The sequence below is a fragment of the Rhea pennata genome, chromosome 9 (genome assembly GCF_028389875.1).
Source record: "Rhea pennata isolate bPtePen1 chromosome 9, bPtePen1.pri, whole genome shotgun sequence".
NCBI lineage: Eukaryota > Metazoa > Chordata > Aves > Rheiformes > Rheidae > Rhea > Rhea pennata.
Genome location: NC_084671.1, coordinates 27,531,855 through 27,553,608, shown reverse-complemented (window position 1 = coordinate 27,553,608; position 21,754 = coordinate 27,531,855).

Genomic DNA, 21,754 nt, shown 5'->3' with positions numbered 1-21,754 from the left:
CGTTAAGAGTCCGAGCACCTTCCCCTCCCAGAACAGCAGGGTCCGTTCCCCTGTCTTGGCAACGGGCAGCACACCTGGCTTGATTTCCTCCAGACAATGCTGGATTTGTCTGCTTCTGTCTGGCATGTTCAGGCTTGCCCTATAGTAACTATGCTCAGTAGTAGCTGGAGCAGGTGCCGGACAGAGCTGCAAGCTCAGGCTCCCACCCCCCAAGCACAAGAGGAAGAGGGCAAGTTACCTGCCACTTTCTGCAAGGTCAATGTCTGCAGGAGGAGGCTCCTGTAGAGGGGCTGCAGGGCAGGAACTCGACCCCATGGGAGCATGTAGCCCATACACCTACTGTGGGGCACCCTGCACAGTGTCTGAGCTGGACTCTGGATGGAGGCACAAGGAAAGGCTACTACTGGGATAGGAGCACAGGGAGCACTAGTGAAGTAGGGAGGACTCAGCCACGGTCCCAGCCTGAGAAGGTGGGATGAGGCTGCTGGGAATTTCAGCATGGGCAAGAGTTGAGCAACACTGGTGCCAAATGTCACAGGGGAGGCCATCTTCACATAGCAAGGCAAGGGCCCAGTGAAGAGGGGCTGGTCTCATTCTTCTGCTAACAAGGCTGGGAGTAGGGAAGGCTTTAGTATTAGTAGCGATGCTTTGTCAAGCTAGCAGGTCTCCAGTGCCTCCACCTTCCTGCTGCACAATCTGGAACGTGAATTCCCTATTCCAAAGAGATGACTATAAAAGAGCCAAAGGAGAAGAGGAGCTGGGAGAAACAAGAAGGAGAGCACCCCACCTGAAACATTTTCATTATCAGATGGAGAAGGTAGATTTGAAGTCCCTACTCCCAAAAACCTGCAGCCAAAAGTAAAAAGCATTTCTAAATACACAGCTGGGAAAGCCAAATGCTGCTGAATATCTCTTGCAACTGCTCAGAGCAGTTGCACATTCAGGTTCCTGATGACAACAGGCTGGAAGCAGGTGTTTGTTACTCCTCAGGAAACTTTTTCTGGTTAAGGAGGTGCAGCAGTTGCACACCTTGGCCATGCTCTGCCTAACAGAGGCCACAGCTCCAGCCTCATGGCACCCAGCTCCCTGCTTCTCACAGGGAAGCTACACCTTTGTAGCACAGGCCAGCAGGGATCGTTGGTTTAGGCTCTGAGGTGGCATGCCTGCTGCTCCATACCAAGCGGCTTGAGGAAGGTGTATTAGTAGAGCTCAGCTCTGTGTGAACACAGTTCTGCTGCTCCCAGGCCCAAGCTGGTTTCAGGCCACCACACGTGCCACACTTCAGTTAAGAAACCCTCTCGGAGCTAAGAGCAGTGCTGATCTGACATAGCCTAGTGGGGGCTCCACACTTCAGAGGCTTTGGTTACAACTATCCAGGCTTCCAAGGCATCCCAGCCTCCAGGAAATTCAGTGCAGGCCAAACAATTCAGCCTCAGCTAGTTTTTCTCTTAAGGAAGTCTCCGACAAACCTGTCCCTGCCCTCAGTAAGGAAAGTTTAGGATAAGGCTGAGGAGTTTCAGAGGTCCTGTCCCTGGCTACTGAAATCAGGAAGTGTGTATTATGTGGCTTATGTCACTAAGATGATGACACTCCAGCGTTTCTGCTGATCCAAAGGAGACTATTCCAAAGAGACTTTACAAATATCCTGCTTTTCCTCCAAAACCCTGTGGCAGTGCCAGCCACCCCCTCCTGTATTTAATGTCAGTAGAAGCGTTCCAGCATTTTCTCATTTTAACTGGGCCCAAAATAGCATGAGAACAGGCTCTCTGGTGTCATTCCCATACTCCCACTGCTACAACAAAGAGCACAGGAAAGCACTGTAAGAGAAAACTTCACCAGAAGCTCCCAAACCTCCCTGAAGCTCTTGCTCCATCACACCTAGGCTTGGGGGAAGCCCCACACTTCTGATCAAGAGTCCTACACCATGAGGATGCCTTACTGAGGGGTTGTGCCATGCTGAAGACTTCCCTAACTTTTTCAGGGCGAGTTTTCAGCTGCGGGTTTTGGCCATTGCATTATCTATAGCCATGAAAGTACCTGGAATGCTGTAAGCTGAGCACAGCATTCCTCACTCAGTGGTATAGAGGGCACCTACTTAGAATAAGGTAGAGCAGTTAAACTTCCATGCCATCAGTCCCTAGGCCCAAATTAACAAATCTGCAACCAGGTTTAAACAAGCCCATCCCACTGTTAATGGTCACTTGTCTTTGAGGACCTAAGAAGCTAGAAACAATACTAACCACCTCATGTGCTACTGGCTACAAAAACCTGGTGTGCCCTACCCATGCTAGCTTGGTGGGCCACTTAGAATCCACAGCAGACTTTGAGTTAAATGTTAAATAATAATCTTCAGTGCACAAATCAGCTATCACAGCCAATGTTCTTAAAAGCAATCAGTGGTGTTGGTCGACCAACTGGCACCAGGGCTGATACCAATCAGGGAACATAGTTATTTCAAAGCACATGCACAACTGGAATTTACAGCCACACTGCAGCAATCTCCGAGGTGGCCTCCTCACTCAGGAGCGTAATCCCACCCAATGCAGGGGCTGTGGTTTGTAAACTATCTGAGGACATAGTAGAACATATTAAATCAACACTTATGGCTTAGAGATCTACCACAGCACCGAGACTTCTCCCGGTCACCGGCTCCCTCCCACTGGCAGATGTTCCTAGTCTCAGCCTTTCCCAGAAGTCTATTGGAAAACCTTGGGGCTTGGGAGGACAGCCAAGTTTTACATGTTCATTGAGCAGAACCTGACTGATGGCTCCCTGTTCAGGCTTGGCCTTCTCCGCAACAAGTACCCTGCCGAATGCTAATTAGCACCTGTACGGCCAGGGGGTGGAGCTGGACTGAAACAGCCAACACAGTCTGACACAAGTCACTGAACACCTTTATATACTAACAACCCCAGAAGTCCCAACAAAGCTGGATTTTCACCAGCACCCCATACATATGTGGAGTCAACCTGCTCAATTCCCAGCTTGTTCCATCTTCCTTCTATCTCCAACTCAAGGAATGGCATGGCCTCAACTGCAGCCAGCACTGAAAAGGGGGGCATACGTCAGAGCCCTGGCTCAGAGAGATCAGAAGATAGGCATCCTTGACAAATAGGTCACTGAGTCCAGGCTGCATGTCTCCAACATCAGCAGGTTGTAATGGCACAGGAGCCAACAAGCCATGAACGAGGAAGCACAACCAAACTGGTCATAACTCAGCTGTATGCTGTTTCCCCTGGTTCACACTGACACAGCCACAGATCACCACGCAGTCCCATCCTCCGTGCTCCCAGGCAGCGACTACTTCAACACTACCACACTAGCAGAGGTGTAAACTGTATCAATCACAATAAAGAAGAGGATTAAAAAAACCCATCCAGTTACCTGTGTGCACCAGGCTCGTAAAACCCCAAAAGGCCTCACAGTAGCACACATCAACTCAGCTCACCCAACACAGAAGCTGCATTTTGGTGCCGGTGGGAGCATTCCTGGACATTGTTCCCTCCCAGGGAGAAGGGAGCTGTGTTCCCATGTTCCCAGTCAAGCCACATGGGGTTTGACAAAAGAAAGGGACAAAAGACAAAAGAAAAGGGAGTCACTAAACCTGAGCGCAATAACATGCAAGACACAGCAAACAAAAAATGAGCATGGCAAAAAACGGTGGCTCAGCAGAGTACAGGGCTACCAGAAGGAGAGGTGGGACGTCTAACCCAGCTGGAGGAGGCAAGAAGCCTGGGGGCTCCACAAGTGCTGGAGGGCAAAGCAAGCAGGACAGCACCAGTGGAGTGACAAATACCGTTCACAGACAATAGCATAATTCAGAAAGCAAAGAGCGAGCAAGGAAAGCAGCTTATTAAGGGATACCTGCAGCACCAGCAAACACGAACGCCACAGCACGGCCGTTACCACCCACGTGGCCGGGCCGTTACAGCCGCGCGGGCGCGACCGTTACCGCCCACGTGGCCCGGCCGTTACCGCCCACGTGACCCGGCCGTTACCGCCCACGTGGCCGGGCCGTTACCGCCGCTCCGCCATGCTCCCGCGGCTCGCCGACGCTCCCCGCCGCCGCCGCCCGCTCCCCCCGCCGCCCTCACCCGCGGCCCGGCTCCCGCCGCCTCGCAGCCGCCGCCCGGGAGCGCCGCTCGCCGCCGCTCGCCCCGCGCTGTGGCCGCCGCCGCCAGGGGGCGCCCCGGGGCCGCGCAGAGCGGGGCGGGAGGGCGGGAGCGCGCCGGGCGCTCGGCCCCGCGGGAGCCCGTCTGGGGACCCGGGGCGCTAATGAGCAGGTGTCAGCGTGGGAATGGGTCAGGGGCCTGCGGGACCCCTGGAGCGGCCCAAAGTCCCGCCTGGAGAGCTCCCGCCCCGGTTAGTCCCACGCTAGCCGAGGCGGCTGGGCATTTCCAGACCACGCCAGCTTAGGAGGAGAAACAGGGAGGCTACGCTCCTGCTGCTCCTCCTTTGAGCCATGATGCTGCCACAAGGCCAGCGGCCTCACACTGCTCCGGCTCCTCACCTCCTTGCCTCTCCCCTCGGGTATACCCATATTTCCTCTTGCTCGGAAAGAAATGGGACATCAAACACACCCCACCAACATTCAGCCTGGAAGCAAGATCCGCAGGTGTCAGGAATAGCTAGGTCATGGCTGTCAGACAAATAACCCATCCGATTGCTCACTGTCTTGGCCTGAGGAAGAATTCTGCAATAAAAGTTGCAGAGGTGATTTTACGCTTCGTGTGGTTACACTTGTTACACGAAATCAGTTAGCTCTGTTCAGTGCCCCCCTCCACTCAATACAGGAGCCGTGGTAAGGCTGCCGTCAGTCTCACGCCCCCAGAAGCCGGATCCTGGCTCAATACTCGGGCATGCTCTCCGCTTCCAGCCAGCGGACGTTCGGCGTCCAGCTCCTAGCACATCCTGCCGAACCCGGCTGGGCCTCAGCGCTGCCAAGCACGGATCACGTCTGTCAGCCCTCAGCCCTCTCAGGACCTCCCCAGACTATAGAGGTCCCACTGGTTTAGACCATTTTGCAGGAAGAACCAAAAGTTAATTCTGTATAGCGGGAAAGTGGTTGGAAACGCGTTTGGAGTGGTATTGTAGGCTTGGTCTGTACGCCGAGATGACCCCTCTGCGGCAATATCGAGGCAGAGGAGCTTCCCAGAGTGCAAATGCAAGAAGGAGGCAGGCTGCTCCAGGGACAGAACCACAACACACACTCCCAGGCCAACCCATGCTGCAGGAAAAAAAACTTATATTGGCAAAATCAAGCATTCTAAAGCTAGGGAATATTAGGGGTGCTAAATACAAGACGAAAGGCAGGTCCCTCTGTGAAGAAAAGCGCCTTGCCTTGGGAGTAAACTGCCATCTGGACCTGCTGCTCAGGAGAAGGCTGAGTAGGGACCCACATGGGTCAAATGGTAGTGCACAAGTCACCCCAGCAGCAACGTCCAGCACTGTCTGTCTGCTTCTGGGATGGGCATCTTCCACATGCCACTGCTCGGCTGAAAACACCTGCAGCTTGGTTTCCTGAAATGCTGAGAGCTCGCAGCTACAAACGAAGTTATCCACAGCATGCGCTGAATACACTGAGCGCTCGGTAACACCAGGTCCTCGGCACAACCGGATTCCTGGCCTCCCAGGCTGCATGCTGAAGCCCATGGCTTTGAAGTCCCCGAATCTGTGCCTGAACTCCCTGTGTATAAAGAAGATTTAATACTCCATATCTCCCTCATAAGGGCATCAGGAAATAAATTCATTAGTGTTTATAAAGAACTAAGAAACTCTGATTAGAGAGCTGTGGAAAAAGCCCATGAGGGAAATGAATAATTCGGCATTCAGCTCAGTGTTGGGAAGGCACACAGTAAATAATGCATGGGCTACACATGGAACAAGGAGATGAAAGGAAGCGCTCAGGAGCTGCTCTGCTACGGCATGCTGAATGCAGCAGGAGTCCAGAGAGGACCTAAAGTCCCCTTGGACAGGGTAATTAAAGACCACCTCATAACATTGGGGTCTTGCGTCAGGCAGCACAGGCATTTCCGGGCTTTGGGGAGCTCGACTTTGCAACTTCCATATTCTTTTGATGTTAGTTTGCTGGGAAATGGGTTGCAACCTGTGCCAGATGATAGCAGCGCAATGAGTTACTTCAGGTGCCATCAGCTCCCAAAGTTAAAAGGGGGAAGAAAATCATGAGCAGGACCTTGGAAAACCACAGACTCGGACACACTTTTATTCGTGGTTAGAGACTCTTTTCCTCAAGAAGCTTTATGACTTCTGATGCCCCATAGTCTGCTGCCCTTAGCCCTCATATCCATGCCCAGCCAGAAATAAGAGCTTGCCTGTGGTACGCCTCCATGACACTGGCCCCAGCCACAGCTATCCCCGGTGGGGCCCTACAGTGTCCCCGGCCCAGCCTCACGTGCAGCTCTCCCTGCCTGGAGACAGCTGCTCCAGAGGAGACGCTTTGCTTCATCCGTTTTCTTGCTTGGGCTGTGTCACGCTGAGGGGCACAGCTCAGAGCAGTGGGGTGCGAAAGGAAGCAGTTGCATCGAGGTGTCGCTTCAGCAGCCTGAAAATGGGGCTTCAGCTCCCAGCGGTGGTGGTGATTTTGGGGGTACTGATGGGGGAGGTCATACAGTCAAGTTGTAATTAAGTTTGTAACTGGAAGCCAGCTAAAAGTTATTGAGTCCTTTGCTGTCCCAAACACGTTGAGGCAGAGGGAGGCTGAAAGTGGTGCATGTGTGTGGCTGTGTGCGTGCACAAATGGCTCTACATGGATGTGCAAGTGTGTGCACGCACACAGATGGGTGCTGTTGCTCAGGTGGTATGTGTAATGTGCAATGATAAATAAAAATAAGCAGTTCTGGAGCTCAGCCTTGCTGGAGACAGGAGGTGGCTTTCCTGAGAGTGCATCCCTCAAAAGTCTCTCGCAGGTCCTGGAGATTTTGGGAAAGTTTTCGATGCAGCATCCGCCTACGCCCTGCTCCGGCCAAGCCTTCCTGGCTCACACACAGGCTCTCAAGAATTGCTGCAGCCTGTCTGACTTGTCCTCAAGGAAGGAAAGAGCACTTTTAATAGGCGATGAGGCATCTCCAATAATTCCAGCAGATGCTGCCATTTAATGCGGGTTGGCACATAGCTTTATAATTGGACCATATTGCTCCAATTACAATTTAGCCTATAGTCCTCCTGGGCTTGTCTTTTACTTGTGTTACATTACCAAGTGCAGAAGGGAGGGCAGGTAGGAGAAGACTAGATTGTGCGTGTCTCCAACCTCCCCGCCTTCATTCGCACATCCCTTTGGACTGCTGATACCTTCGAGGCTGCCCCTCTTTCTCTTGTGCCCAGGGATGCTGTGTCTCCTTTGGCATGCGTCCTGCCAGCAAACGGACAGCAAAGGCGGGATGTGGCCGCACTGCACAGAAAGCTGTCCTCAGGTGAGCGTGGTGCAGCTTGCCCCAGAGACCATGGCAATGGAACAAGGGGTTTTACGGGCGAGTGCTTTATGAATCCTTGAAAAGGTGACTCTTCTTTTCCCCCAGAGGGACATTTGCCAAGAAACACAGTGCACGATATCCTATTCACAAAATGTGAAATATGAGTAAACTAGAGACTATTATTAACAGTGCAGGGGTGATGGTCAGAGACCCCAGAAAGCTGAGTCCTTCAGACCATTCCCAGTTTGCTCCAGGGTTTCCAGCAGCCCCTCCTCTGCTCCAGCATCATCTGAGTCAATCCTTGGGACCAAAAAAAAAAAAAAAAAAAAACATCAGGAGCTCTTGGGAGGGTGCAGGCTGGGGAAAACCTAAATGTGGATCACCTTTATCGTGGTGGGGGACAGGAATAGGCAAAGCTGCACTAGCTGCAGCCGAGGCAGGGACAGGGCTCAAGTAGGCCTTGGGGGCAAATTCCCCACTGGCATAAATCACAGCGTGACCCACGAAGCATCGTGCCCCCTCTCCCCCTCCCCCCAAGGGATCTGACCCAGCGCTACATCTCCTCACCGTGCTGTGTCGAGAGGAGCCCCAGCTCAATTTTCTGCTTGCGGTGGGGTAAATCAGGAGTCAGCCTACTTGACGGCAATCGAGTTAGGCTGGCATCAAACCAGTGCGCCAGCATATCGAGTATATTGAAATTTCTCAGAGCTGCTGCAAAGTAATTGGAACCAACATGCTGCTTCCATTTTTCAAACCTGATAGCCATGAAGGAAAGATTTTTCATTCTGAGAGTTAGTCTCTGTTCTGGCTGTGACAGCTGCCTATATCTATATTCAAAGCTCAGGAAAACTTTTTGGACTCTGTGTGGCCTTCAGAAATGACATTTCATTCGAGCTGGGAAGCCAGTCAAAAGCTTCTCCTGCTATCTCACAAGAAACAAAAAATCAGAGGGCCAGAGTCTGCAGCTGGATAAATCACGATCACCAAGCTGATGCCCCCCTAAAGTGAGGATCCAGGGAGTACTGACCCAGAAGCCACAGGCAGGGGTTACCCGGAGAGGGCAGGAACTGGCTTATATCCGTGGCCCAGCTGTGCCCTGCTAACCGGCTCCGCGCTCTGCTATCGACACTGCACAGACGCCCGGACTTTTGCCTGCATCCTTCAGAATCCCATTAAGCCATCAAACTGTCAGCAGTGCTCTCGCAGACCCTATTAAAAGGATATTCCCAGACAAGCTACTTTGTGAACTTTAAGCACTGGCTGTAAATATCCATTGGTTACTTAAGGAGAAAGCCTCTAGCGACCCGACTAAGGGATATTCCGTCTCCGCGCCCCAAATCCCAGAGAATTTAAGAAATGTGCACATTTGTTTAAACCACACTGGTAGCCCATTAAATCAAGTGTCTAGTCAATTAAGGCCACACAAACAACTTCACCTCTGCCCTCAGTCAGCCACCGCCCGTTCATTCTTGCCCATTTGCATCTTTTACAGCCAGTGTCCACAGGCACTCTGGTTTCATTTATTATTGTTCCTAAAACTCTACTAATGCCAAAAATCAGCTCTACATGATCCTGGAAAGGTAGCAAGAACTCCGATTCCTTGATACCAGATTTGAGAAACTCTCGCAGTGGGAATATAACTGATCTCCTTGCTGGTGGTACCATACACAGAGAGACCTTCATGGCATGCAAGCCGGGCACACAGCACAGAAGTGGGGTGAACTGGAGAACACTTCCCTGTGAAGATCACCCACCTTGATTTTAAAAATCAGCAGGGATGGGAAGTCCTTATCCGGAGCCTCATAAGGTATTCCACTGGTAGCTCCTCTTTTTGAGCCCCAAATACTTTTGCTGCCGGCTGTATCTCTCCATTTATAAATATTTCTCATCTCTGGTTCCCATCTGGATAAGTGCCCAAGCACAGCTGATGCAAAAGGAAGAATCATTTTTCCTGTTATCATTTACATTAATCGCTGTGGCAAGCAGGTTCAATCTGAGTGTGGGACTTTAATTGCCAGGCTCCAGCGAGACTTGGGAAGCACAGAGCCTCCACGCTCACACAGGACAGACGGGACTTTCATCCAAGTCAGCACTTACCGTACGGTTGCCCTGAACGATTGCACACGAGTGTTTTGAAATGTACTTTGCGCAAAAAAGCATGCCAAAGAAATTCCTTCTTGTGGCTTTTTGCAGCAAGCAGCCTCTGATAGGCATCACTGAGAAGTGATGTCAGTTCACTTAGGAACCTGAGAGCCAGATCTGATATACATCTACCAAATCTGAGGTAAGTCAAGGAGTGATGGAGCTCTGCCAGATCCCTGAATGAATATTCACGGCAAATATTCACCCTGCACAAGCTGGAGATAAAACAGCAGCAGAGAGACTGCCTCTGGGAAGGGGAAGAAAAGGAATCAGACTTATTTCATCGTTTTTATTGAGTGCAAGTTCTCTCTTTAGTACAATATTCTCTGAAAGTTACTGTTACAAACTCCGACAAATTCAACACAATCAACAAATTGGGGGAGGGGGCAAAAAAAAAAATTACAACAGGTGAAATCTTTTACAGACATCTCACTGGTTATGTACAGGACAGGGTACTGCCGCTGGCACGGGGCATGCTGCAGCAGCGGAGGCTCCCCGCGCCGCGGCTCAGCGGGACGGGGGCTGCTCGGCGCGGGAGACGCCCGAGTTCATCTCTCGCGGCTCGCGGAGGGAGCGGGGCGCTCCGCCAGCGGAAAAGGAAGCGGGCGGCGCGGCGGCGAGCCCCGCTGCGTCCCGTCTCTGTCGCTACCGGGCTGCGTTGCTGGACTCGTACCCCTGCAAGGCAAGAGGGAGGGAAATAGAGGAGGGATGAGGATGAGCCTGGCTCGCGCAAAAGAAACCGCAAAGCTTCGTGCTGCACGTCAAACTTCTGGGTGGCGTGGGGGAGCGGGCATCCAGGCGTGCCTCCAGGACAGCACAGCAAGCGCGCTGGGTGCCAGGGTGCGAGTTACAGTCCCCCGCTGCACCTCTCAGACCCTCCATGCAAACGCTCCCGCAGGAGTCAAACCTGCCTGAGGTTGCAAGGCGCTCCCGAAATCTCCACTAGCGGCATGCGGTCAGTTAGCTCTGTGGCTGGTCAGGAACGTCATGCAGCAAAACCCAAAGCCTTGCTACAGCCAATACAGTGACTTTAGAAAGAGGTTATTAATTACCATGCTGTCAGAAAGGTGACAATTTGTCTGAAAGCTTTCAATTTTTCCTTGAGGGAAAAAAAAAAAAAGCTAAGTGACACATTTCATGGCGAAGGCAAGCTAACGTGGAGCCAAAGGTTCCCAGTTGGAGCGCAGAGCCTGGCACTTGGTTTTTGCCGGGGAGGGGTGGGGGACACGACTCTACCCTAGTGTCCCCAGGGCGTGAAAGAGACAGGGAAGAGGCAGAGCGAGGGCTGCGCCGCTGCCGGACAGGATGGTGCAGCGGGGGCGTGCACGCTGGGGAAACTGGTCGGCACACCAGCAACGGCTGCGCGGCCTCCTGGAAAGGAGGGTTACGCGAGGCAACGGAGGAGAAAGCCCTCCTTGCCTCCTGGGTTCATCCTGGGAAACGCACTGTTTGCGCAAGACCCGGCCCCCCTCCTCTCTCCCCACATCTGTTTTCACAGCGAAGCTGCAGAGTTGCTAGAGACCTGTTGAGACAGAGGGAGAGGCAGAGGACAGGTCTCCCGCAGGCTACCCCCGGCCTCACCCCGCACTGGAGATGAGCTCCAGCTCCATCGGGTCCCGCTCCACCAGGCCTTTCCCGTCGGCCGTATGGAGCAGGCTGGGTGTGACGAGGCATCGCAGAGCTGCTGCGGCCGCGGGGCGAAACGCAAAGCCACCAGCCCCTTCTTTTGAAGCCAGCTCTGCTCAGAGCTGCCCAGCAAGGCCCGGAAAGCCCAGCCCTCGCACGCCCAGCTCTCCCATCTCACGCTCCCCCCTCATGCTGGGGAGAAGGTGGAGAGATGTCCACAACGCCTGCAGGAGAGGTCCCCCTGGACCCAACCGCCGGCCAGCGGCTCCCCAGGGACAAACCCGAACCAGCCTGCACACCACTCAGGCAGGGCTTCACCCAGCCTCCGCCAAGCCCGTGAGCCCGATTTCCGGGTGAAGCCAGACTGACTCCCCAAAAGACGTTGCCTGTCCACCGTGCTCCAACACGGGCCCCCCCAGGCCTACAGCAAAAGCAAACCACCAGGAAGCCACTGCGTCTAAAGTGGCAAGAACAGCCACTTTCTCTGCTGCCAAGGGGCAGCCGGAAAACTTCCGAACAAAAAGAGCAGCCCTGGGAAGCACCTCCTTCCCCCGCTGCAACCAAGAAACACGGCACGGCAGCAAAATCCCATTATTTAGCCACTTCTGAGAGGCAAAGATGCTTTCAATATACAATTGCACCTCGGAAACATAAAGCCGCCACATTTAATAACAAAGCAATTGACCACTGCATACCCTTGCTTGGCTACCAATAACTGGGGATCGCTGGCATAATTATTCCAGGGCGTCTCTCCGACGCTCCCAACATACTGATGCTTTTGGAGAGAAAAAAAAAGAAAGAAAAAAGAAAACCTCCAGCTGTGCCTGACATTTTGCTCCTATTAAAATTCATCATTCTGCTGAATGAAAATCATTTTTAGCAAACCTAGGTAGTAATGAAACTTTTATTTAGTAATTTAGTGTTGGGTGGGGAAAAAAAGTAAGAGAAATTGAGATTATCTCGAAAAAAAGAGAGCTTTGGTTGAGGGAAAGAGATATAGCTGTGTGTTTCTTATGCACCAGGGTCCACTTCCAGTGCCTTGCTCAGAGATCAGGCCTCATGGCTCACATTAATGTTAATGGGAGTAGAACAGCTAAACAGCTACGACGGAAATACATCCGTGTTATGTTTTACAAAATGCAACACATGCAAGACAGAGCAGATGATATTTAACATGCTGCTAAACCGGACGGGTCCCTCGGGGCCGGCTGCTCAGTCGGTGTAAATCAGCACCGCTGCACTGCAGTCAGTGAGGTGACAGTGATTTATATCAGCTACAGGTTTGGCCACATTAAAATTTAAAGCAATACGTGCGACAGGACAAGCGCTCGTACGACGGGCGAGGGGACAGTTTTGCCTCCCGGGCTTGGCTGAGCTGGGGTCTGGGGCCAGCGCGGCCGCTCCGTTATTTCCGCAGCCTTTCCCAGCTCATTTAGATGCAGCCACGCGACAGCCAAGCCAGGGAAGGGTTGTTTATTCCCCCCACCAAGGAGCCCGCGCTTTCCCCAGGGTAGTGGCGGCCAGCTCAGCTCTGCTGATGTTACTGCAAACAGAGCTCTTCCCTGGCTGCCTCTATCAAAAAAAAAAAAACAGACAGCAGGACCCGAATCAAGAGCTGAAGCAAAGCTGGATGATTCGGGCTGAGCCAGGTTACGGCACGGCTCTGCCAGCCGATCCCAAAGGCCCGGGCGTGAGAACCGACGCGAAACAGAGCGGAGCGGAGGGCTTTGATCTCAGCCTCTCAGTGCTGCTGTGACATAAACAGCAATAAAAAGGCCACATTTGCGAGATGAAAAGTCATCCTGTAATGGAAGGTGTTATTAGCATCAGCATCCGCCGTACGGGAACGAATGTCTCGTTTGCTATGTGAGCAGCATACTGGCTCGCAGAGCGGGCTCCCTTTCAAAGCTCCTGGAAATCGGGCAGCCGGCAGAATCATAAATACTCATCAGATACCGACACGCTACGCGCATGAAACGCCTTTGATCAACTGCGGGAGCCGGGCAATGAAACCGCGGCTGCTGCTCCTGGAAGAGGAGCCCCAGGCGGCGCGGGAGCCAGGCCCGGCTCGGAGCAGGCAGGGAAGAGGGACGCGCGCGGCGACGGAGCCCCAGCTCGTGCGCAGAGCACCGGGGCGAACGGAGCAAAGCAACTGCCGCGTCTCTAGTTGTTCGCACAAGCTCTCCCTGGGCACCAGCCCTTGCGCTGCCCTTTCCCTGGGGAACTCAGTTGTCAATGAAGTGTGGTTGCGGCGGAAATGGGAAGGATAATTTGACAGCCACAATTAACTCGAATGGGGCTTTGAGGCTTTGATTCCCCAATGGGAGGCCATCCAGTAGTTAAGAGTTAAAACACACTTGCTGTGTTAACTCCGCTCCCCCTCCAGGTGTGGGAAACACAAAGCCCATTAATTGCCAAAGACATTACAGAAGTAGGAAAAAAAGATAGCACAGTTTTCTTCATCCACAAGAAACAGGGTATGGGATGCAACTCCTACGGTGGAAACCTGGCCTTCCTGTTTGCTTGAGTAGGGCCTGTAGCCCGCACAGGCGATGGAGTACCCGGGAGGTCATTCTGCTGGGATGTACGCTCCTCACATTGCATACGTAAAACTACGTCAAGCAAGATCAAGCTTGCCAATAATCTCCCTCTGAAGGGGGGGGGAAAAAAAAAATCTCATCCAATCTTTTTGCAAAGGTGGGCTGCAAATAAGGTGGGACCCTGACAGCTTCTCTCCATCACTTGTGAAGATGCTGCATTGCCCTCAGCCACACATGCTGAACTCGCCTCGGAAGTCACACAACACCCCAGTGCCTCTCTCAGCTCTTTACAAACACAGCAATTTGTCCTGGCAGAAGAGTATTCCCAGGCCTGTCCTCCTGCCGGGAACGCTGGCACCTCGCCAAGGGCAGGTGGCTTGGCCAGTGGGATATGCGCCATCTGTGGCGAAGCTGGAGTTAGACAACATTGCAGCACGGGCCAAGAACATGCCACTGAGTCCTCCCACAACTCTCTCGCCACACCACCAGTGTGAAAAAGCAGCCTTTGCATAACACGCAAGCAGCACAAGCCTTTAGTGGCCCCCGGAAACACTGTGCTAGCCTCGTCATGGTTTCCTTAGTGTCCTTTTGGGCATCCACCGGAGGACAGAATGGCAGGGAAGTCCTGCACTCTGTCCCTATCCACGCAACGCCTGACACCAGCTGTGCGTTAGGGTCTGTGACACATGTCTCTGCCTCAAAGGCATGGGTTTGTCTAGCACTAACCCCGTCTAATGAATCAAGAGACTAGAGCCTGGCCTAAAGAGTGGTCCTCTAGCTGCAGGAGAACATTTGCTATGAACCAGAGGAAGGCCCAGGAGGCAGTAAGTGTTTAGTGATCAACTCTTGTTCTAGATGCATGGGGCGGGGGAGCGGGGGGGAAAGGATGTCCCATGCTCAAGGACTACAGTATCCACTTGATGCCCATACAGCAGGCTGGACCATCACATTGATAGCCAGAGCATATTAGGTGGACCCTTCTTTAAAATATCTAGGGTGGGGCCCGTAAAGCCCGTGGAAGTACTTTAGCAAAAGCATGGAGAAAAACAAGAGACTTGCACGTGTTTCAAGCCTGCACACGTTTCAAGCCTGCTTCTCTGTGGAAGTCCCTGAAGAGCATCAATCTGCATTTCTGATGCAAAACTCTCCAGGCAACTTGCTCCTTAAACATAATACTTGGCATGGTCTGTATTTCACGCTGTCAGTCCCACTCAGTACTAATTAGCATTGATAATTGCACTGATGTTGACCATAATTTTCCTGCCCTCTTTCCCCATCTTCAAACAAGGGTTCAATTGCCTAATGAGACCCCTGAGGGTAATCAAGAGAAAGGAGCAAATTCACCCTGGTGTAACTCTGCAGGTTTCAGCAAAGCTGCTTCTGAGGAGAAAGTGCCCTGAAGAAGTCACATTAGGGGCAACGTGCGCAACACAGAAGAAAATGAAAACGTACAGTCTGAGAAGAGGAACTACAGAGGCTTATTTACCTGGGGCACTGGGAAAAGTTGATTCAAATTAATTTTTAAAGTGAAAGTGTAAACTGCATTAATCACCTTAAGACTTATCTCGAACGAATGCAGCCTTAAGTAGATTTTGCCTAATCCACTTTCACGTCAACCCTGAAAGGGTGCATTCATTTTGGGAACAAGAGTAGTTCACCTAATCCATTTAAAATTCACGTCGCTCCTTTGTTCAGATTAACCTCTTTGAGCATTTCCGTGTAAAGATGAGCCAGGAGACCTCAACCCAAATCCCCACTCTGCCACTGACCAAGCGGTCCAATCCACAGTCATCTCCCCTACAGGCACCATGGGTTTCTCTTTCCCTTGTCTGTGGTTATGACCTGTTTGGACCCGGCAACATCTGCCAAACACCTCTTAGAGCAGAGTCATACACCCAGGAAGCACGTACCCAAGGTCAGCATGCAGAGCAAGGCAGCCCAGCAACAACCTCACTTCCCAGAAAGCATGTGTGGTAGAAGGGCAGCAGAAGCGAGGAAGGTCACCATCTTCTCTGGTGACAGTACCTTTGGGATAGTCTTTGCAGGCTGTTATGAGTGGGGCTGGCTGCGTTTTCAAGAGGGCAGGGACACAAAGCCAAAGTTTAGATGATTTCCATAGAAATGCCCAAGAGAGCTCATAGCCAGAGGAGCTAAGCTATGTAGGCAATCCAGAGTCCTGCCAGCATCCCTGGAGACCTGTGAAGGCACAGATGAGACACTGCACTTTCCAAAACCAGGCTTATTCCTCTCCTTGACACGGCTGTGTTTCTTCACTGAAAAACAATAGAGCAGCCTGCAGGAAGGGCAAAGCCATTTCCTTTCTGGGAGGAAAGGTTCAAAATACCAAGCTGCACTGGGACAGCATCTTTCAAGCAAAGGACTACAACTACCACTCTGAATGGTGACAGCTGTGTCACACTGCTGGAGAAGCAAGGCTGTAGGTGGAAGACTGAGCACACAGGAGGTGGTACAGGACAAGTGTTTCCTCTTGATCACCTTCACCAGGATCAGGCACTTACAGTAGTCAGTAAGGGCCCCTCTGGGCTAGAGTTGCCCAACAAAAACATAAACAACATTTATAGCCATCCAAGACCCTAAAGGCCCTGCTCATGACTCCCCGGCAGTGCTGGGCATGGTCAACACACAGGGGACCCCAGTGCTGCTCTACTAGCATCCCATGCCAGCCACCCCACCACTGCAGCTACACTGTGTCCACAACAAGGCACATCCAGTGCTCATAAGCTGGGGTTTGGAGAAAGAGGAGGCAGAAGAAAGCCCTTTCTGAGCCACTTAGGGACGCAGCAGGAAGTAAGATCATGAAATTAAGGAAGAGAAACTGATGCTGAAGATCAGGATGTCCTTTATGAATTAGGCTATGCAATGAACTCTCCTGAGACATGATCAAGCACTCTAGGCATAGTAGGCAAACTGCTGAGAGACAAGGCTAACATCATACATCTTTACCGTTCCAAAGAGGCATGAACCTTGTTCTTGTCTCATGTGGGAAGGGAAGACTGCTGGGGTTGGGCAGCTGACATAGGCTTCATCAGCCTTCCCCTTTCCAGCTGCTCCTCCTACCACACAAAGGAGGTCCTCTCTTCTATCTTCCTTCTTTCCTCACTTCTCTTCATGCTCCTGGCTGCTCCTTCCAGAGCAACCAGCCTTGCTCATGCTCCTCGTTATATCACAAACATGGCTCAGGGCACACTAGCAGGCAAGCAGTGGGATGGGAACAGAGCCCAACTCCGGTCAGGGTCCAACAAAAAAAGGCAGGACTCTTTGTACAGACACAAACTGGCAGACATCTGCCAAGACACAGATGCAGAGCCAAAACCCAAGGGCATTAAAAATGGGAGAACGCAACAAGACATAAAATGAAAAGCCCAATCACACACTCCAAACCCACAGATCACTTCTCCAGGCCCCTTTCCAGGTCAATTTTGCCACCAAAATAACTTTTTTCACAGCACCATTTTGGCAAGGCGCTCACAAATACTCTAGGCTAACGGTAGTCACAGCATTACCATTGCACCAGAAATCAGGCTACAGGGAGGCAGGCAAGAGAAGGAGAACACAAGGAGGGAGATGTGGCCTCACCCCCCACAAACACACACACACTTTTCTCCTGCAGCCCCCAACACTAACACCAACAGCAAACCTTCATACACTGCTTCTCATCAGCAGCTCTCAACACACTCAGCAGAAGTGACAGCATCACTGTGGCAATGTTAGAGGTGAGGAAACCAAAGCAGAAGGGGAGGAAGCACTCACCTCAAACCACCAACCAGCCCACAGCAGAAGCCTGTCTCCTACACCCAGCTCAGCACAAATACAGCACTGACACCCCTCAAAAATGTGTCTTGGAGGAGATCAACTTCAGCTGGAGCACAGCAGAGCCATTCCCACAGGTGGAGGCAATAAGACAGGCCAAGAGCAGTGTGGAAACGAGGCACGAGGAGCGGAAAAGCTTGCTAAGGAAGTGTCATCTACCTGGCTGGGATGGTGCCTTTGCCCTGTTGTCGCTTGGGGAGTTTCTAATGCTGAACTCCTTCAAAATCCAGAGGAGCTTTATTGCGAATTGCCTGAGAAGGTCTCCTTCAGTCTCTTTGAAAATAATTTGGAAGGCAACCAAGTTATAATTAGATCAGCATCCATCTTGGCAGGATCTTTCATAAAAGAAGCACCAAATCAGATTATGACATGTACATTAAATAACCTCCTGTGGTCCCCTAGTACAGTGAGGACTCTTTAAAGGAGAATCAGATACATAAGACCTGGATGAATGCAAGAGTCGGTCTGAACTCCAGGCTTTCTATTTGCAGTTTAACTAGATGTAATGTGAACTACAGAGATAGAGTTGGGAGAGGATGGGTGGCCTTGGCGCCAAGATACATTTGAGAGAGCTTGAAAATCTGCTGCAGGGCCTGTAAATCTATTTCTCGTGTTAGAAACCAATTGATTTCTTTTTAAAGTTAAATTCAATGTTTAAGAATAATGATTTCCAAATGAATATATAGTGGTTCAAATATATTGGCAGGTTTTACGGATCAAAGGTAAAAGACTTGATACAGACCCTAAGAAATGCAAACGTGCACGTCCTCATCACAAATCAACAGTGCTCGTGGTGAGTCATTACCAAAAAAAACCAAAAAAAAAACAAAACAAAAACCAAACAACCAAAAATGAGTCTGAGAGGCCCAATTTTTTATTCCACTCCACACGCCTGCCTCTGCCAGCTGCAATATTCCCGCGGCGCCCCCAGCACCCTCCACCACGAAAACTGCCTTCTCTCCCCCACCAGCCGCCTGCCCGCGGGCTGCGCGCCGCCTGGGGACATCCTCGGCGGGGAGGCGGCTGGCTTTTTAAACTCCATCTCCGCAAACCGGAGCAGCCCTTGCCTCCCTCCTCGCCCGACCCACGAGCTCTTCTCCCGCGGCCGCGGAGGGCAGCGAAGGAGGAGCAGGCAACGAAACGCAGAGAAGGGGAGGACGGGGCAAACAACAGCCCTGTTTTCGCCGAGGGAAAAGAGCGAGTCCATTAAAAGCACCAAAAGCTGACAGGCTCAGAAATAATAGTCCGAGTTTGCTTTTATTTAAAAACTGGCTGCCTGCTGTTTTCATTGCAAGCCCCACTCTGACTTGCAGCAACGTTTAAAATTAAATATACATAAGTGCTTTCAAAGAACTGTTAATTTGAAGGTCATTAAATGGCACAGAATATATATTTTTATAAGAAGGCACATAATAATGCTATTAATACGTGCGCATCCTCCCCTTCCAAAAGCTCGCTCTTCCGCTGACGGGTGAGCGACTGCCTTTACCTTAGCTTCCAGCGGCACGACATCTCTTTTTCATTCCTGCCGGGGAGAAAGCTGCCTCCTCCCTTCGGCGCGCGCTGCAGCCCTCCCTGGGTACGGCATGCAAAAAGGCAGAATTCCAGAGGGGAAAAGCGAAACCCGGGGATTTTCGCGGGGCGCCGGACAGCGGCGGGTGGCACCGGAGGGTGCAGAAGCACAGGGGCAACTTAAAAGCAGGCGGCGAGCGCCCGGCGCGGACCTGACCGTCTCGCCCACCGGACGAGCAGCCCGCTCCCTCCGCGCCGTTAACCCAGGCCCGCCCGGCGCCCCGTTCACCTCCGCGCCCTCCCGCGTTGGCTCAGGCCCCGCCGCTCGCTCGCGCCAGGCCCGCGAGAGCTTCTGGTGCTGCAAGTTACGGCTCCGCACCGCGCGGCGCAACCGTCAACAGCCGGTCGACAACCCCCCGCCCCGCGCCGGCTGCCCGCAGCCGCGAGGGAAACCTCAGCCCCTCTCCGAGAGGCCCCGCGGCAGGTTTTATTTCTCTTCTCCGGCCCCGCCACCTCCCTCCCGCAGAAGCGATGGGCGCCGGAGCCTCGGGACGGCTGCGGCGGCTGGATGGCTCCCGCCCGAGCGCAGCCTCCCCCTCGGCTCGCCTCCCTTTACGAGACGAATTACTTGACGACCAGGCAGGCAGCAGCCTCCTAGCAAATCTGCTACATGCAAAAGAAGAAAGAAAAAGCCAACACACGCACACACACACACACACACAAAAAAAAAAAAAAACTTAAAAAGACACAAAAAGACTGAGGTTTTGCAGTTGCCATAGAAATGCAGAGAAGAAGCTGACAATCGTAGAGGAAAAGGACATTATCAGAAGCGAGCAAGCACAAGATGGATGCAGCCCGGGAAAACAGAGCAGGGCACGCGGACGAGCAGCCCAGCGAGGAGAGCGAGGTACAACATCAACGCGAGAAGCAGCCGGAGAAACACGGCGCCGCGCAGAGCTCAGCTGCGTCAACGAGCGGTGCCACGGGCCGGAAGGGAAACTCCAAAGTACGGCTTGAAGAGCAGCTAGCGCGCGGTAAATCACTGCTCAGACACGGCGATTCGTGGGCAAAGCCTGGAGGGCAGGAACATGCCTTGGGGATCCACCAGCTAAGAAGCACCTTGCAGCCGCTCAAGGCCAGGCAGAACCAAGTCCTGCATTAACCCACCCCAGGTGAGACAGCTGAACCACCACCAAGCGCAGGAGGAAAAGCCTGCGGAGAGGTTCGCTTCGCTCTCGTGGAAAATGCCTTCCATTTCCTTTTATTTCTGTGCAAACCGAAATATAGTGCCAAACACAATATAGATCAGGAGATGACACCGAAATGGCAGCTTCCATTATTAGACCACTTTTTTTTTTGTTCTTTCCTCATTGAAACAATTGAACAATTGAAACAAGTCTCCTCAGAGACTGCAGAGCATTCAGCTCACCCAAATCTGCATTTGCCTTCGGTCCCCCCCCAAAAAGACAAACCCAACTGAAGCTCTAACCTAAGGTGCTCGCCCAAGGTCCCAAGCACTGATTGCAGCTCCTGCCCCATCTCTGCAAAAGGCAGAAGTTGAAGCTTCTTGATGCTCTACCGCATCTTCGACGAAAAAAAGCTTCTGGAATAACTTACAAAATGGGATGGACCCTCCACCCTTGCTCCGGGAAGGTAAATACGCAGCCAAGAACAAAATGAACCTGCTCGAGAAGGAGCCGGGCAGGACCTGTGTAGACCATTCTACTGAATATGAGGCCTTCTCCTCTAGGCTACGACGCAGGGAGAAAAGGGCCAGTCCAAGGAAGGAGAAATAAGCCACCCAGTGCTATAAAACCGGTGAGGCAGGGCTAATGCTTTTAGCGTTTCAGTCACTGTCAGACAGAAAGGCTTCATGGGTTGGAAGATGTATTTTCATTGAAAGAAAGAGTTCTAAAAGAACAAAAATGCTCTAATGGAATGTCTCCTGAATTTTGTGTATTTTTTTCAAAAAAAAGCAAAGATCAACTGAGAACATTTTGCATTTTTCTCCTTGCTTTCCATTATCAAATCAGAAAATTGAAAGCGTTTGGTGAAATCTTCCAGTTTGGTTGATAAGCCTTTTATTGAAAAAGTAAAACAAAGAGGCTCTAACAGAAAAAAAAATGGTTCTGCGTATTTTCTTTTGGAAAAAAACAATCTTCTTTGGGAAGAGCTCCTTTCCAGGTCTAAGAAGCGCAACTCTTGCTGCTATTGCCTGCAGGCCGTCCCACCAGGTCCTCAAGATTGTGCACCCTTTGCAGTTTTGCTTTCCCAGGTCTCTGGTACCAACAAGCACGCTAAGCAGGAGGGTGGAAGCAGAGAGCATCCATGGGGGTGATCTCCAAGCAGATCTGGAGGCTGACAGACACTCAGCCAAGGGTCCCATGCATGCATGGAGGTTGCTGGTGAGGCTGCGGGAAAGCTGCCGGCATTTGAACCAAGTCTGCAGCATTCCAGGGCAGAGACAAAGACGTTCCTGACTATTAGCCTGAGCTGCTGGTACCAAGGACGCTTCAGGCCCTAACATTGGCATCACAGCTGTTTATTTCTCCATTTGTGGGGAACGGTAAAGAAATGCTCAACATCTCTGAAGGCAAGAGACCAGGTGGCCCACGGTGGCCCTCGTTCAAGTCACCATCTTGATACCAAACCACTTGCCAACCACAGCTCAGC